The sequence below is a fragment of the Dermacentor silvarum genome, chromosome 1 (assembly GCF_013339745.2).
Source record: "Dermacentor silvarum isolate Dsil-2018 chromosome 1, BIME_Dsil_1.4, whole genome shotgun sequence".
Classification (NCBI taxonomy): domain Eukaryota; kingdom Metazoa; phylum Arthropoda; class Arachnida; order Ixodida; family Ixodidae; genus Dermacentor; species Dermacentor silvarum.
This window is the reverse complement of record NC_051154.1, coordinates 42,946,989-42,962,786: the sequence shown is the minus strand read 5'-3', so window position 1 is coordinate 42,962,786 and position 15,798 is coordinate 42,946,989. Positions and strand designations below refer to the sequence as shown.

The 15,798-nt window shown below is 45.6% G+C and overlaps 1 protein-coding gene across 1 annotated transcript in view; it reads left to right on the top strand.

Annotated features, from left to right (window-relative positions):
* Positions 1–15,505: 15,505 nt before the first annotated feature.
* LOC119461748 (uncharacterized) overlaps positions 15,506–15,798 on the top strand; it is a 63,585-nt gene continuing 63,292 nt past the window's right edge. Inside the window, exon 1 of the mRNA XM_037723124.2 lies at positions 15,506–15,798. This exon is cut by the window's right edge and continues 80 nt beyond it. The gene's annotated coding sequence lies outside the window, so the exon portion shown is untranslated.

Here is a 15,798-nt window from a genome sequence, read left to right as displayed (position 1 = left end):
CGCGGGGGAACTTGAGACAGCCATGAATAAGAAGTACAAAAGGCCTCGTGCAGGGAGAATGCTTAAGCAAACCTAAGGGTTTGCTCGAGAGCGAATTCGGAACGCGCTTAGTGCGCATCTTGCAATAAACCAGCTGCATTTATCCCCAGTCTCCTCTGGGGGACTGCAACAAGCAAGTCTATATCAGAGCCGCGGCTTGCTAAGTAGCAGTCTGCACTAGAGATCTCCTGAACCTCACTTATGCGGTATATGTCACCACAATCCACACAGCGTTGTTTTTCCACGCGCCTATGTGCAAACCGCCAGTTTGCTTTCCGCTTGCGAAGCACATACACACCAAGTGCAGGCTTTTGAAGAGGAATCCTGCCTCTGTTTGCCGTTTCTCTCCAAAAGCGGTCCGTGCGCGCGCGTTTCGGTGCGCTTTCTTTTCCCTCCGCCTACTGCACAACGCGCGGCGAACGAGGCGATTGACCTGGTTGCCGGATAATTCACTCCGAAAAAGCATATATACGGGTGGCTGTGCGCCTTGAATGCGAAGCTTATGAAGACATCGCGCGTAGCCTTCGGACTTTGGCAGCGCGCCCGATGAGTGCTGCTGGCATTGACGATGGATTCTTGAGACTCGGACGCCGCACCGCGAGTGAGCTGGCCCCTTTAGTGGTGGCGGCGCTTTAAGGACCGCTGTGCAGTGCGCAAGTCGGCAGCCGCCCTTAGCTGGCGATGCGAATCGGTATTTCTTTCCAAGCGCGAGCGTCGGAACCATTGCGTTTCTTTGCGAACGAGACAAGGCAACTGCCTACGCTGCAACGTGTAATAGTGAGTGCTTCACATTTTTTTTTCTCATATTGCCGACCCGGTTATAACGAACAGGCTTATGCATGCGCTAAAAATAGTTCAATCTATCAAGTAATTCGAAATACCTAAACTCGCTATAACAACTTCAAACGAATCCTTGTGATGCGTTCGTTATATACGAATTTCTTATCTCAACTGGCACTAAGAAGCAAGCAAGGAATCTGTTGATTGGAAACAAAACTACACGTGCAGTAGGCAGTAGTTTTTGCCTGTGCCTTGAACTGTTTGTTTGTCAGGGTCATTGAGAATGGCGTTCTCAGTGCGCGAGATTGTATACACATGCACAGTCCACTCAATAAAAACATTAAATGAAAAAAATAAAAATAAAAATAACTCCACTCAACACTACGTTCACGACATGCAAGCAGATTTATGATGCTTGCAGCGGGCGCCGTCAGATCGTTATATTCAATGTATAGCCAGGTATACTTTGGCGTGTTCGATATACAGAATGGTGAAAGGTAGGCAAAACCCGGGGCACTACGTCGACCAAAGTCCCGACCAGACGGGCTTCCGTCAAACCTTAAACTTCGATATACAGAATGATTCGCTTTATTCGGGTTCCTTATATTTGGGCTTGACTTTATAGAAATCGAAGCCAGAGCCGCGTGGCCCTCAATTCGCACACCATTCCGGACGGCATCAGGTGCACCGTTCCGCCTTGCGGAAGGCCGTGCGGACGTCTTTACAGGTGCACTCAAGAAGTTTGTCAAAGAAGCTGTGACGATAGAAGATTATCTATGCGAAAAGGGCCAGACTGTATGCACTCCACGGCCGTGAAACTTAGCACATCTCTGCGAGAGCAGCTGACGTCACAACAGACACGCATTTTGTGACGTCATCGCCGCTATAGTTTTGCGCAGAACGTAAGACCTCCATTTGCGGTTCTCTTTCTCTGACGTACGTACGTCAGCATGGTTTCTAAGGGATATTATGCTAGCCTAGCCTTAGTTAACGAAATTAGCATCTGGCATGGTGAGAAATTACAGAGAAATTACGCATATATTTCTCTATCGTTAGCTTGTGTGATACTGCAACAAATAACTTTGTCTTGACGGGGGCTTTTAATGCAGTTGCCTGACTGTGCGACCTCATTATGAAAATTAATTTTATAAAATATGTGACGAATAAATGAAATACAATTTAAACGAAAGAAATATAATGAATAAAGACGAATTTACAGAATCATTGAGCTCACATGTTAAGGTAAATATACCGGCAGCAAGTATTTATTCTCCGCTAGCGATCTCTGACTATCAGGGAAATAATAACAGGGCAACCCACTCTCCTGCCTCGGACAATTCAGACACTGTACTGGTAACGCCAGGATCCTCACCTGCGTCATAGCTACGGTTCCTTGTTCTCAATGCACGCAGCGTCCTCAACAAGACTGGAATTTCTGTTGCTTTCACAAAACCCTCACATGGTTTTGATAACAGAAACGGGCCGCTCTGGTTGCTTAGTGGCTATGGTGTTGGGCTGCTGAGGATGAGGTAGCGGGATCGAATTCCGGCCACTTCGGCCGCATTTCGATGGGGACGAAATGCGAAACCACCCGCGTACTTAGATTTAGGTGCACGTTAAAGAACCCCAGGTGGTCCAAATTATTCCGGAGTCCCCTACTACGGTGTGCCTCAGATTGTGGTTTTGGCACGTAAAGACCCATAATTAAAGTAAAAAAAATAACAGAAACGGGGCTTCCCTGTGGTACGCATATTGACGTAATAATTCACCCTGGATATAAATATTTCGGAAGGACCTTGATTCATGTACATGGCGGAGGAGTGTGTATTTTATTGAAGAATTCTGTGCACGCGGGGCCTTAGTTGATAGTGACGTCCCCGAAACAGTTTGGCACAATAATACTTTTCAAAATGTTGATTATCTTGTTGGCACAGTGTATCGGCCACCCTCGGCTTCCCTAGATTGCTAGATGGATCGAGCACATTCTTTTGTACCCATCTGAATAGGAACACGCGTCTAATTATGGCCGGATACTTCAATCTACCACATATAAATTGGTTGAACCTCGTCCACGGCGGCGTTGAAGTGTCCAGTGCCGATAAATTATTAGATACAATGTTTTCTTTTAATCTAAACCAAATCGTTCATCAAGACACAAGAATAACTTCTGCATCACGATCATTGTTGGACATAGTGCTCCTATCTAGTAAAATAGAAAATTATTCGGTTGCAATAGAGGATGGTATATCTGATCGTAAAATGATTGTAGTGAGTATAGTCATTAGCACGATGCCTAGCACGATGCCTAGTACGAAACGCTTTGTATACAGTAACGATAAAAGACTACAAACGCGCCGATGACAATTCAATTCTTGATTTTTTAGAATTCGCGCTTGGCGATTTTGAGCAGAACGCCAACAAAACAGCAGACGAGCTGTGGAATGAATTCAAGGATATAGTAAATCACTGTGCGGACCGCGATTTGTGCGATCGCATAGAAAAAAAAAAAAAAAAAAAAAAAAAACACCAACACAGCGACCTTGGTTTAGCCGCGGCATTATTCGCATGACGAGAAGCGCCTGCGCAACAAGAACAAAAAAGAAAAAAAAAAAAGGAAAAAGGAAGCCCCCCCCCCCCCCCCCCCCCCCCCCCCCCCCCCCCCGATGAAATATCGAGACTTCGCACTGACTTAAGACGTACTCTGACGCAACCTAAGAAACAGTTCTTCGACCAAACACTGACCGGCTTCTTAAAAAGTTCCCCACATATGTTCTGGAGGTGTTTCAGCAACACAAAAGATAAAATTGAGAAAGTAGTAACTGGGACTAAAACTTTGACAAAGACAGCAGACATTGCCGAACATTTTAATTGTTGTCTTTTTTCAATCTGTGTTTTCTAGCGATATTAACACGACGCTAGGGGAACACCTCGAGTATGTACATGATACGCTTTGCAATGGCATAACTCGAGAGGGAGTGCTTCAATTAATCCTGAATTTAGACGAAAAAAAGAAAAGTCTAGTGGACCCGACGATATTTGTGCTGAAGTTTTGAAGTGATATGCCGAATGGATATCCTATTATCTAAAGATAATCTTCGAAAAGTCACTGCACACGCATTCTTTGCCACAGGACTGGCGCATGCATTGCTGCTGTTATACCGGTATTCAAAGGCGGTGATCGCAGACTTGCAAATAATTACCGTCATATTTCACTCGCATCCATATGTTGTAAACTCATAGACCACAGCATCGCAACACATGTTACATTTCTAGAAGAAAGTAGTGTAGTTTACTCCTGTCAGCATGGATTCCTTGTTGGGCTGTCAACCATTAGACAACTAATCGAAACAGTTCATGACTTCGCCGCAGCCATAGATGCCCAGCAACAGATTGACGCCATTTGTATAGATTTTGCAAAAGCCTTTGATAAGGTGCCTATTGATAAGCTCAACTTGAAATTTCGAGAAATTGGTATCGATGAAAACATAGTGGTTTGTACAAAAGAATATATAAATAATTGAAAACAGACAGTGCGTTTGAATGGCAGTTTATCGAGTCCACTTCGGGTACTATCAGGTGTTCCTCAGGCTTCAGTGTTGGGCCCGCTGTAATTCTTGATATATATCAATAATATTCTTAGTGTAGTTGAACAACCGGTTAAGTTGATGATTTTCGCAGATGACTGTCTAATTTATTCTACCGTAACCAACGTGGAGGATCAACTCAGAATTAGCCGTTGTCTAGATAATTTCAATCATTGGTGAAATCTTTGGTGCATGGAAGTGACCTACACTAAATCAACATGTACACATATCACTAAAAAAGTAAACGTGATGCCTTTTCAATATTATATTGACGGTAATTTATTAGTTCATGCTAGTCAACTTAAATATTTAGGCATTGTAATTGCAATAACGCAAACTCTGGCATGACATACGCATATACAGGGTGTTTCAGCGAACACTTTAAAATTTTTTTAAAGGTTGCCTGTGGCAGATAGCACAATTCTAGTTCATGAGCTGGTCTACTCGAAGAGGCCGACATGCACAAAAATTGAAATGCATAATTGACTAATTAACAAAATTTACTGATTAAGCTTTAATCTAATTACCTTATGACGCATATTGCAATTTACAAATTCTAGCCGTGGTGTTCGCAATTGGCGGATCCACTTGGAACGAATTCTCGGGATGACACCAGTTTCAAGATTTTAATTCCCGAACTTTGCGAAGAAATGCATTGGCGTTCCAGTTACTTTCTTAACAAAACGTCGTTTTATGCATTGAAGCGCAAAAGTAACTGGAAGGTCAATGTATTTCGCCGTAAATTTCGGGAATTATTATCTCCAAACTGGCGTCATCCTGAGAATTCGTTCCAAGTGGATCCGCCTCGCGAACTCCACGGCTAGAATTTGTAAATTGCAATATGCGTCATAAAGTAATTAGTTATAAATTTAATTAGTGATTTTTGTTAATTAGTCGATTATGCATTTCATTTTTTTTGTGCAAGTAATGTCCGCCTCTTCGAGCAGACCAACTCATGAACTAGAATTGTGCTATCTGCCGCAGGCAACCTTTAAAAAGTTTGGGAAGTGTTCACTGAAACAAACTGTAGAAAACGCGTGCTCGAAAGCGAATCAGAGACTTTCATTAGGCCATTACTAGAATACGCCTCGGTCGTTTGGTGCTCTCATGAGGAAAGATTGAAAGAAAATTTGAAAAAAAATCAACGCCGCGCTGTGCGCTTCATATGCTCCAAGTACCGTCGGCTAGATTCAGTCACACAAATGCTGCAGTCCTGCGAATTGGAACCACTAAAAGCGCGAAGGCAAAAGAATCCGCTCAAAGTCTTTTTTCAGGTGCTGCATGGACGACTTCAACTTGATGAAGATGTGTATGTAACACTGCCAGGGAAACGAAGCGCTCGTGTTAATCGCAATTATGTTTTACAGCCATACTTTGATCGCAGGGATGTGTTTCGCTATTCATTTTTTTCCAGCCATAATTGAACTGTGGAATGCGTTGCCAAGCTTTGTTGTTAACTTTGTTGGAACAATCCTTAGATAGGTATTTAAAGGATTAGATATGTATTTAAAGATATGTATTTAAAGGTGCGCGACTTAAGTGTTGCTTCGGGGGAGTTAAGTGGAACGCTCGAAAGGGCTTCGGGAGGATGGACGAGTGGCCTTCCTTGGCATGGCCGACTATTGTAGCAGAAAGCGTTGAAGCAAAATGGCCTTAAAGGGACTGGCCTCTTTAAAGAACCAGAAATATATATCTCTCGAGATTACTCTTATCCCATCCTCAGCGATATCACTCAAGGGTTGGACTGCCTGCAAGGCTGGATTGCGCGAACCTCTGTCAAGGAGGAAAGGGAAGAGGTCGCATAGAGCCGACAATATCTCCGCCCCAGAGCCAATTTTCAATTCAGTCGGATGCTGAGCGCTCAACGAATATAAAGGAAAGGCGTGCTCGATGATTGCGCTAATTGATAATTACCCTTCGTGGGGTCGTTATGTCCCGAGAATAGCAAGGCGTTTAAGCTGAGGCTTCCGCGAAAGTGGTCGTAAATAGATAGACAGCGCGAAACACACGGGTCCTTTAGATGCAATCACTTTACCTACGGCTCTAATTAGCCAGATAATTCGCTCAGTTGCACCCATGAACTGTTTAACTGGTGCGTTGATACTGCTCATCGTAATTTCGAACTGGTAAAGAACACCGAGGTAAATTCATGAGTGTTTGTGATTTTCAAAAAAAAAAAAAAAAAAGAAAGAAAGAAAGAAAAAACTATTAGAGGAAACACTTCATCGGTGTCCGATCCTGCATACTACAATTGAATAGTTCCTCATTTAGCGGGCAATAAAATGGTGTATACGAGTATACAGCGCAGAAATGCATTGATGAAATAATATAACCTGGATGGCCTTAATTTCACATATAAGCGGCCATGACGATGACACGCGCCAGTGTCGCGTTACTATATCGTCGTGTAATCGGAAGCGTCACAGTCGGCCGCCGTTGAAACACTCGCAAGGCTCCTGCGCAGCCATGTAATTGACATTGCGCTGTGACCACGTGCGCTACACGCCGCGTCGGGCGAGCATGCATGGTTGTCGAGCAAGGACGACCATGACCAGATAGCGATTGTTGCGAGACTCGAAGAGATATCCCAGCGACAGGCCTTTCATTTGGGCCCGGAGGTTGCACTTTCTCCCGCTTATTTCCGGTTTCGAGCGTAAAACGGGCCGAAATTAATCGGGCGCAGCGGCTAATTGCATCATGCTTTGTAAAATATAAAGGCGCTTGCGGATTAGGTCGAGTTTCTCTTTACAGTTAGAAACTCAACTGACATGTGAAGATAGGAACGAAGGCCTACTTAAGGAACTTTGTTAGCACAATAAAGCTGATTAATTATCAAATTACTGTGCCTGGTAATTTTTATATGTTCTTCACTTTGGTTAAGTAGCCCTGTCGAAGTTCAAGACGCCCAACTGCAGGGATTTCATAAGTGAACAATGAGGGCTTCGTCTCTGCATTTTATTGAGGCAAGGCGTCCTGGCGTGCTGACGTCGCCGAGTCTGACCGCTCACGAGAACACGTTCAGCCTTTCTCACTCTGTTCTCACGTGGCCGTCTTTGGCTTTGCCAGCGACCAGTGTTGCCAGGTTCGACGAGGTGGCGTGGCCAGAAGCTAGAGAAGTTGTAGCCCAAATGTAGCCAAACAGAAAAAAAGTGCAAAATATTTCGTAGCCAAATTTAGCCATTTTTATTTGCAATTTTATTTGTGCATACAATTTCACATTCCACTACAGCAATCCTTTCTTGCAACGCCCGTCGTAACAAAATGTCCGTGCCGCCGTGATGGTCGGCCCTTTACATCAACAACAGCGACATCATGCTTGCGCAGAACACTTTTTGGTTGGCCCCGGAAGCTCTTAAGTTCCAGCGAATCGCTGCAGAGGGCGAAATCAGTGCTTTTATTTTATGACAGATAGTACTAAGTTATTATTTTTAGTTATTTAGAGTAATATTAACTACGAACTCTGCTTTTTAGCTGTCGTGAACACAAAATAATGTTCAGCGTCATCGATCTCTCACGTTCAGCTGTCCAGCGATCTGCGACGGCGACGTGCTCACGGCTTATTTTTTTATGATCTAAAACAAGTCTTTCGTGCTATGATATCTCGTGTTATTTGTCTCATCGTCCTATCGTGTTTTCTCATTTTCTAGTTTTTTTTTTCAATTAGCTTGGCCCGGATTAGCTGGGACACACACTACCTGTATAATGTCAATTTACATCAACCTGGCCGCCATCTTAGGTCTCTAGCACGCCAAGAACATGCGTTAAGAAAAGGGACAGGCAACATATGCCACTCACTGTCTGAATCGGAGCAAGCGGAGCTTTAAAAGATTACTGCGCAAACCGGCACACTAGTGTAAGAAGCGACGAGCACGTCCCGAACTAACTCGCTCGAAATGGTAAAAGCCGCGACGGCGCACAAAGAGCAATGGTAAACAACAAATTGATAACAGCGGTAATGCTGTGAAAACCGGTTACTGTCAAAAAGCAAACCATGTTGATGGCTAATAAAGTTTCAGAATAGGGGCCCCTAAAGAGCTTTGCGGGTGTTAACGTTGGGGCATGCAGGAATTAAGAGTTTTGGAATAGGCGTTTTGCGTTTGCGGATAGCGTGTTGCGTTTGCAGCGTCACTACGGCGTCCAAGAAAAGCTGTTATAAATATTAAAATAAAATATACAATCTTATGATGAGAAAAGTAATTGAGACTTTCTTGTTTTCGCCTATAATTACAATTTAGAACTTATTCTATTAGCAGCATGCAGCTTGTTGCGCTTAGTTTTGAGTAACCAACTTTACGCACCTTCACCCAGCCAAGTCAATTCGTGATAGGCCGACGAGCCACGAAATCAACAATCAGTGGTGTATAATGAATCAAACTTCATTACACATGTTAGTTGAGAGAAAGCGATAACCGCAATCACTTCTTCTAGCGTACGAACTTCACGCATTACCACGAATCGAGCCCACTTTTGTGCTAAATTAGAGCCGTCGCTTCGATTGGCGCCGCCATGTTTGTTGACGAAAGCTTTTGGGGCTCCCGCTAAATCGATGAAATAGCGTGCTCGACGCAAAACCCAAACGCAGTTGCCGTCTTGCGCATGCGCAGTGGCTTCGACGCTATTTCTTTGGGGACCCAATACGTTTGAGGCCCCTATTCTAAACTCTAATAATTGCTGGGGTTTTACGTGCCAAAACCACGATATTATTGGGTGGCATGATGCAGTGGGGGACTCCGGATTTATTTTGGCCACCTCAGGTTCTTTCACGTGCACCTAAGTACACGGCCGGGTGTTCCTGCATTTCGCCTTGATTGAAATGCGGCCGCCGTGGCCGGGAATCAAACCCGCGTCGTCGAGCCAGCAGCACGACACCTCACAAGCTAAGCTAACACGGTGGGTGAAGTTCATGTGACGTGGTGCACTGATGTCATCGTGGCAAAGATGTTTCGATATTAGCAGAATGAGTATCTGCATCCATGATGTTACGGACAAACCATCTATAGAAGTAAAAGCACCAGAACCCACCTTTGGCTCGGGGTCTTGCTCCCATTCTTTTTTATACGTTCTCGCATACTTGGCCCACTTCCCCATGTTTGGATTCTCCCCTCTGAGGAGGATCCGATCTTACGTCCAACCTATCGCAATGAATCTTGGAATCTAAGCACGAAAATTCATCTAGCTGGAAAACGAAAATGGCAGTAAAGCTTCGCGCCAGAAACGTGGAGTAGGTCGAAAGCTGTGCCAGGCGCGATACTTCATGCGGAAGACATGGCCATGAACCCACAGGAGCGTGTCATCCACCCGTGCTTCCCTTCTTTCATGTCGGCGCCACGATCGCCCGACGGCCCCGACCCTATGTTACTGCTCTCCCTTCCTGAGTATAGGCATGTTAGTACAGTGTACTGTGAAAAACCCACTACTCCCAGCTTCATCCCGATGCCCGGGGATCGGGTACCTGACAGTCAAGCAGGGTGTACGTTTAAGTGCATCAAAGATGCAAGCCACCGGCTCAGACAACGGCACAGAGAGGGAAGGAAAGGCGGGGGGGGGGGGGGGGGGGGGGGGTCATTTCGCGCGCTCAAACACGCACAGCCACGTCGCCGGCTCAGCTAGCTAAAACACAGGCTTTAAGATTTGCTTTTACCTGATCAGAGCCACCTCTGGAGCGTCGATTAGGGCGCCACCTATAGCCCAAACACAGCCAAGTCGCAGATTTTTAGTAGCCCAAATATAGCCACGTCCAAGTCGACGCCAAAAAAAGTTTTCCCGTAGCCCAATTTGGCTATATATAGCCAAACCTGGCAACACTGCCAGCGACCCCACGACTGAAGGCGGCGCCGCTACACCGGCTTATTGAGGGAAAAAAATTACGACAAGTCCTTCGAATTTATTGATGCCTTGATAGGGTTTCACGTCGCAAAGCACCGCTGTCGGGCTAAGAGAAGCGTCGTAGTGGATGGCTCCGTATTAATTCTCACTGCCTCGAGTTCTTTAACGTGCCTAGAGCTATACGAGCGTTTTTGCATTCTATTTCCCAGTGGAATGCGGTCGACGTGGCCGGGAATTAAACCCGCGACCTCAGCATCAGAACAGCATGGTCACCGAGCACCGCGGCGAGAGAGAGAGAAAGAGAGAGAAAAGAAGAAATGCTCGAAAGGGAGCATGGGAGACACAATTTCGTTCGATCTCTTCGACGTCGGTCTCGAACTTTTTTTCTTTTAAACATAAAATAAAAATTTAGTAACGAATTTTTTAGATCGAATACAAAAATATGGCTAAAGATGGCTGTTTCCGAGCACAGTGAACAAGCTTGTTTAAACGACGACAGCTATTTAGCAAACCTCCATGTGCATCGCGTCGGTAAAGCATCGCTCCGCTGGAGATGCCGACGTTTAAACAACGCACTAACAACAAAAGAAAATATCTTCGGTGCTCTGAACCAGGATTCAGCCCTTCCATGGCTTGATTGTGAGCAACTGCTGTTGGGGTTGGAGCAGGCGGGGCTTGCTGAGAGGTGATGATCGGAATTCATAATTAGCACATGCGTAAATGTTACTGGTGCTCGTTTTGATTGAGCAGCTGCCATCGGCAGCTGTGAACGATCTACGGAAGCGCGAGTCAATGTCTTGAACAGGCATTTACGCTGAACATCTGGGCATACATACGTCGGATGAGGCAGACGAGCTTCCAACCCAAGTACTGCGTGCGGAGTGCAGAAAAGAGAGCGAATGCATGGGTAGAGGCCTGTGCGTCTAGCGGGATTTACGGATGATCACCGACTACTGGTGAGCCTTCTTTGCGCTGCGCCGAGCGCGCGATATATGATCCCATATGCACGTGACGAGCTCGCGATATGTGATCGTAACGTTCTGCGTTAGCCACAATCACTTCAATTTTGTTGCCGCATTGTGTTTCAAGCCCATCAGGAAAAGCATTCTGCGTCGTTCTAAACAAATGAGCTGGTCCCAGCGGGACAGTAGCGCAGCGCTTTCGAGACTTTTGGGTGATTTCGAAATCTTTGTGATATCACGAAACATGAAGCGGCGTGAGAGTCAGTCCATCAGTAGAAAAAAAAAAATACTTTCTTAAACACTCATACCATATATGCACTTCATCTGGGTAAAGGTGCATGATTGTCGCTTAATGGTTACGCGATCAGACTTACCTGTGCCTAAGGTCTCCTTTTATTATGCGGTTCTGATCCCATACGAAGAAATAATTTTCTGTCGAGAATGAATTAAGGCACTTTAGTACTTTGATTCGCTGTTACAGAAAGTAAACCAGCATAGACTGTGAAATGGAGGTCATGTGTGGCATGGCAGTCGCTACACACAGGACGTTAGAATATTGATTTGCCGTTGGCTATAACTATACGCTCTTTAGTGTGACGTTCTTATAGCTGGACGGAAGGTAGCGGCCATTATTTGCTTAAACAAAGGAAACAACATAATATTTGGCCCTTAAAATAATTTGAAATCTTTTGCCTCACAGCCGTGCACGCGGAACCTTGTCAATACAGCTTGTGCTTAAATGGGATGTTTTTACTGTTCCTACAATATGAAATAACGTCGTGTGAAGCAACACGGCGATCATAATACCACACTGTCACTCAACTTGTTTACTGAAGTTATGTTTAATGATCTCGACTTAAAAAAAAAAAAGCAATGCGTACAAGTGCGTACCAGCGGTGAAGTATTTATTGCACACTAACAGTGGACACATTGACAGACTTTCTTTTTTCTTTAAAACCAGTGCAAGAATAGCAGGAAATGCTGCATTAGTTGAGTTTCGCAACATCAATGCCAACTCATCCGGCAGGATGCAAGCGGAACACGCCCAATAACACCAATGAAGTGCCGAAACAGACTGTGTGGCTGAGTATACCAGTCCCACTTTGAATGGCAATGGGCGCTTCCTTCGCTCAATGTCAATATGTGTCGCTGGATATTACCGGTTGACCGCAATTAGCACATTTTATTAGCGTATACAATCGGCTGAAATGGCCAGGCAGCGAAGCGTCACCGTTTACATTTCAATGCGTGCCGCCTACCACATATATCCACACTAATGCGACGACCGTGGCTGCCACCGATCTCGCGGCGATGTGACATAAGAGGTACCAAATCATGAAACGTAGCTGTATAAATCTGTCGTATAGTTCTCTGTGCGTACACCAGTCATCGCCATTCTTGCCCCGACACATACATCGCCTTCGTCTTCGTCACATCGAGTGCGTAGACATCTTGCACTGCTCATCGGCCTGATTTGGGGCTTGCATTTCGGCATATACCCTTGAACGGTGTAGTGCATAAACGTAAAGCTGGCATGGGATTAGAGTTGTGATCTTTGGGGTAGATTAAAACATAAACATTGCATGATATTTCACGTTGCAAAGGGTGAAATCCTATGTCATTAGCTGCAAAGCGTGTAATTATAACTGCTTCATCAAAGCTTCGCTTCGCATAATGCGCGTTCTGATATGCGTAATTTTATCTCATTTTGGTTCTTTTTCTTTGGCGCCTTTGTTTTCCTTATATTTCTTTCATTTCTTAGAGGCCCGGATTTACTACTGTTGACCGAGGTGTACTTGGTTCTTTGGTGACGCCAGGTTCGTGTAAATTAAACAACAGGGAAGAAAAGAAGTGAGTTCGCAGCAGTGACAAACGATTTTGTATATAGACTCTAGAAATGCAGTGGCAATAGGTACACAGTGCTTCAGATGTATGGTTTTATTGACAGTCATCTGAGAATTGCCCTGAACATGAATGTAATGGCCGTTATAGACCATGGTCGATTTTGTGAAACTACAATTGAGGCAAATGTCTACGCTTCAGTAACTTTTGGTAAATGGTTAACTAGGCTGCGTAAAACTTGGCGCTGTATGTAGCCGAACTACGGTGGAAGGCTATCGGTCGATCCTTTCTTTTTTTTTTTTTTTTTTTTTTTGCGGGAGAAAGCAGAGAACAGGAAGTATTTCGCAACAAAGCGTGGTGATATAGCTGAAAGGTTCAGTAAACACACTTGAGTAAAAGCGTGTCTAAGTCGTTGTCCTAAGTCGTTGTTTTCACATTCTCCCTCTGGTTCATATCCTATTGTTTCTCTCGTGTTTTCTCTTGTGTCCTGTAAGCATCACGATTATTTTTTAGAAATATTGGTTTGCTGACATATTTCACAAAAGGAAATAACTAGGTACTGCTTCCTCCGTCCGTGTTTGCTGTCGACGTTCAGAAGGTAGTTCACAGCACCTTGACGAACTATACAGTTGGTTAAAGTTAGGTTTAATTTAATATCACACTGGGTGAGTCCTGGAAAGCTTTTATTTAGTGACATCGTTGAACTAAACTATACTCTTAATTGTTACATTAAACATATCACAGCTGCTGCCAGTTTGCAGTTCAGTGGTCGATAAACATTCGTCACAAAATAACTGAACACGGAAAAACGGATCAGATGTTTCACTTAATTAAATCATCAGGTTAATTAAAGCATTCCGGTTTTACGCATTCGGTCACCGCATGTTGTTTGTAGGACATCATTTTCAAGGAACAGCGGTTTATCTGTTTTGTCGATGCCTCACGCTGCATGCCCTCCACGACTTTTACGCGTTCCCAACTGGCTGCAGGCACGCATGTTCCAACTTTGGCGAGCCCGTGCGATGCTCCCAAGTACAGAGTTGTTATTTTGGCAGCACACTATTCTCTAGTCAGATTGGATCAGTTATTACGCACACACTTCTATGCCACTTTGTTTGTCCCCAGCATCTTGAATTCTACACGGTATGTGTTGGACCGAGAAGAAGAAGAAAGAGAAGAGAAGAAGAAGAAAAAGACAACGCTGCGAGTTTCGGCGCGCCGGGCAGGCAGCTCTGTCGCACACCCCATTGCAACCGCGACTCTTTCAGGTCGTCAAACTCGGTGCCCCTTCTTTCTCCCATCAGGGTTGGCAAAAACACGCCGAGCAACTCGCTCAGACCGCTGCCTGGAGTCAATGGTCATGAGTCCGGACATCAGTTCCACTGATCACCGCCGGTGGCAGTCTCGTTCGGGGAGATGCGCTAAAGACGTGAGCCCTTTCGCTTCGCTGGCAAGGGAATTCAGTCGCGCAGGCCTCAAACGCTCGCTTTTTTTTTTTTTTTTCATTTTTCTTTCTTCGCGGCAGCTGGCAGAGGACGCATCATGTTGTCCACTGCGTTGCGGAAATATATGGCCGGGCGTCGACTGAATGTAAAGCACCCTTGCGTGAAATAAATACGAAAACAGTGTAGGCATCGCCGATAAGGCCGGCCTTGTTCTGATGCGAGCTTCGGAGAGCACACGCAGGGGCCGTGTGGCGCAGATGGGAGTCCTTGGGGCCCAAACAAGTGGGCGGTGTCGGCGGCACACTCGTGCGCGCTCCCCCGTTCGCGAGCGCGCGGACTTCGTGGTCGTGCGCGCGCGCCGCGAGAGAGGTTTCTGTTTCCAGTGTCGCACGACGGTCGCACTCTCTGGCCGGACCGAACGTGATGTCACCGCTGCTCGTGTGAAGCGACACGCAAGGGGTGCGTTTACACCTGCATCGCGTCATCCGGCCGTCATTTTCCTTTTCCTTTTTCTTCCCCCCTGCATTTCTTCGTCATTTTTGCACGCTTCCCATGTTCGGTGAGTTTCTGCCTACTCGTACTGCTACCGGCTGCGAGGCTTCGGTAGATTGAAGTGCGTGCATTGTCTTATCACCCCATTCACGCCCACCTCGCTCTGGAAATGGAAACACGCAGGCGCGTGCATTGTTGTCTCCGATCCGGTGGAGTGGGCGAATTAGCATCTGCACTTCCGTGTTGGGCGGTCCACGCTGCAGACGCGACGGGATAAGGGATTGCGGCTTGTCAGTGCTAGAAGGGGTGATACAGATGGGGCTTTATTTATACTGCAACCCTCGCGTTCCAGATGAAGTCAAAACAAGGTGGACTTTGGAGAGGCACTGCAAAAGTGCAAAAGTTGGGCGAGTTGATTGTCTTTGATACTAAACACTGTACTAGCGAAAAAAAAAAAAAAGGAACAGGACATGGACGTCGTCCTTTCTGCACAAGCTTTCTTTCCGATAGAACAGTGTTTAGTCACAAGGCAATACACACGGGATGCGACCGGTGAAATAAAAGGGACAGCGCGTCTGAGTCGGAAACCAGCGCTCCCCATTTCCGTTTTCGGCTCCAGCATGTCAAGGATCCGTAGTCTTCGATGGGCGATGGTGCTTTCCATTTTATTACATTTTTGCCAGGCATTTTTTGTTTTGTTTTGTTTGTTTTTCAGCTATATGCGGAACTCGTTTATCGCGCGGTGTGCGGCAACGGCGAGCCACCGTACGTGCAAGCCAGCAGCGGGCGCCCAGCGCGAACTATTAGTCATGCATTGTGAGAAAAGGA